The sequence below is a fragment of the Physella acuta genome, unplaced genomic scaffold (assembly GCF_028476545.2).
Source record: "Physella acuta isolate Inbredline_101_S28 unplaced genomic scaffold, ASM2847654v3 ptg000321l, whole genome shotgun sequence".
NCBI classification, from domain to species: domain Eukaryota; kingdom Metazoa; phylum Mollusca; class Gastropoda; family Physidae; genus Physella; species Physella acuta.
In genome coordinates this window covers 62130-65219 of record NW_026731840.1, presented here as the reverse complement: position 1 = coordinate 65219, position 3090 = coordinate 62130, and positions in this window count along the sequence as shown.

Genomic DNA, 3090 nt, shown 5'->3' with positions numbered 1-3090 from the left:
TATATATATATATTATATATATCTTTATATAGTATATATATTGATATATTATATATATATATATATATATATATATATATATATATATATATATATATATATATATATATATATAATATATATATATATATATATATATATATATATATATATATATATATATATATATATATATATATAATAATATATATATATATATATATATATATATATATATATATATATATATATATATATATATATATATATATATATATTATATATATATATATATATATATTCATGTAGCTTCATTATATATTCATGTATTCCTTTTAGATACATAGTTTATCATCACCATCAACTTTATTGATCCATTCCTCACACAAGAAATTCTTACAGGATTTACATGGTAACAAAAAAAATTCAGTTAGTTCTAGAACCTTCCCCATGACAACGTTCTACGTGTTAGCAACACACAGCGAATTTTATAAAATTCTACTTAAAAGACGAGATCATGCTTAGAAAAGTACAGGAAAACTGGAATTAATCTCAAGTTAATGGACGACACTTTTATGTGTTTTTAAACACACTGAGAATAGATAAAACGATCATAAAACATCCGTTTTAAAACGCTGATAAAATTTTCTCTAATTGAACAGGTTACGAGGCTGATGATGAGGTGAAACAGGTTTTATTCAGCTGAACCTGCAAGCAGGCACCTGCAACAGGTTGTTGTGAGGCGTAGCCTGAATCACAAGCTATTTATAGAATCACGAACGTTAACTCTCGTTAAACTTCTATTGAAGATAAACACAGTGAGCGAGTGTATTATTAGGCTGGAAAACAAAATTGTTTGACGCTATGCTAGTGGAAGCTGAGCTGATTCAATGTAACCCTACCACACAATATCGATTGGTAAGCATAAACCTAAATATAACCTTTATCCCAACTCAGTACTGGCGATTATCTATACCCGGTTAATAATAGACCATGTAATTGGCATATCGTTGGCACAGATAATAACCCTAACCTTTACAGGAACCTACAGCCTTCTCTTACATTAAGTTAGTGTAACCTAAACTTCAGTGGTTATATTGTTAAATCAGACATAGGTGTTAGAATAACCCAAACTTAAAGTTTAAGCCAGATGTAATGTGATATACACGTATTTGTTGACGTGAGTAAGAATGATAAAAATTAATAATAATTAAACAAAGCTAGATCAATATACTTAAATTAAAAATTTACACTTAACAACAACAAGGATAGAAAGGTATGAAGGTATGAGCTAAAAATATCGCCCTACCTTGTCGTATGTAAAATAAACCACAAAACAGCGATGTGGATGAATATCACGTCCACACAACTACACAAGGACCCACATCCACAGGAAATCCATGAGTGGATGTTTAGGCCGAAGATTGTTCCCGCAAGATCTCCCTCCCTCGCCGTAATTCACTCAACATGCACGCGACCCTCGTGCGGGTGAGTACCGTATCGTCGGGGGGCCTCGGTGCCGATAAGCGGACAGGTCGAACCCAGAACCTGAATGAAGGATCCTCCAATGTTTACGTACGGAGGCTGATTCCGAAATGTGGGGAAAAAAACAAAAATAAAAATTGCGAGGAGGAGGGGGAGGGGTGAAACCACGCGTCTATCTACACGCAATGCGTGCATGGAAAACCCGCACGTGCCACTCGCTCACGATACTGCGCGAGCCGGCATCGTTAAGTGACTGGGGTTTGTGCGCTCACCAAGTGATAGAAGAGAAGGGGGATGTACGGAGGTGAATAGCTTTAGAGGGTGGGGGTGAAATAGGGGGGTCGGGGTGAAATATAGGGGGTCGGGTGAAACTGGGGTCGGGGACGAGACGTGACGCTGGGTAAATTTATTTTAAAAAAATATTTTAAAATGTTGAGCAGCTCAATAGAGTGGAGAAATGTATTGATTAAAGATGAGTGGGTGGGATCGAGTACAGACGGTATCGATTTACAGGAAGTCTTGTTGTTGTTACAGGGGGGGATATTTTAAAGAAAAATGTAACGTAAACGATACCGAGATCAAAGAGGAATTTTCGAGGGAAGTATCTCTCACAGTATAACGGGGGGGGGGGGGGGGAGATGATATCTGTTCGGGAAGATCCAATACAAGTTAATAGAAAATCTTTATGATGCTCCGCTTGTAATTCTGGATCCGTTTGTGGCAGGAAAGGTGAAAGGTTAATCTTCATGCTTAAGTGTTGGGTAATAGATTTAGAGAGCGCTGTGACATTAGGTGGGACGCAGGAAAATAAAGAATCGAATCATTCTATTGGGGGGGGGGGGGGGGGGAACACACGCGATTTTGTTAATAGTAGTTCTAGCATGTTTGTGTGGGGTGGGGGTGTGTGGGTGTGGGGCGGGGAGGAGAAGGGGAGAGATGCTAATAGTTGAGCTCAATCGAAGTAAAATTAAGATGTGTTAGCATGTACGGTAAAAATTAAAGTACAGCTTAAACCTAACGGTCGATTGGGTAGATGAAGTAGAGTTCATCTTACTCTGTAACCTAGGCATCAGAAGCTAATGTGTGATCAAAAAAAAAATGCCCAGCCGCCTTTAGTTTTCGTGAACCAGGTACACATTAGAGCTGGGTAGACTCAAGGACTTTTCACCAGCTCTGGACCCGGGAGCTCAAGGCTTTTTGTTTACTGCTATACGCCAACACGTTTCGGGTCATTATGTCGTCACATACGTACAAGAAAAGAAAACAGAAGACAGCAATGTGTTGGTGAATCACCAAGTTGGAGTGTAAAGCGGGGTCATCATTCTACCACTGCGTAGCTTATTCCAACAGGGAATTGAACCCGCATCTATCACGTGAGACTGCTGTGTTCAATGACACAGCCAATAACTACATTAAAATAATGAGAGAATGGACAATTAAATTTAAATTTTTACTCCTGCACCATTAATAATGGGTGTGAACTGAATAATTAATAATTAATATTAATTAATAATTAATACAAATTGTCATCATTATGTATTTAAAAAGTCATAATTTATTTGAATTAACCAAAAACTAAAACTGTTCAATTAAAAATACTTTAATACAATACAAGCTGTGTAAGAT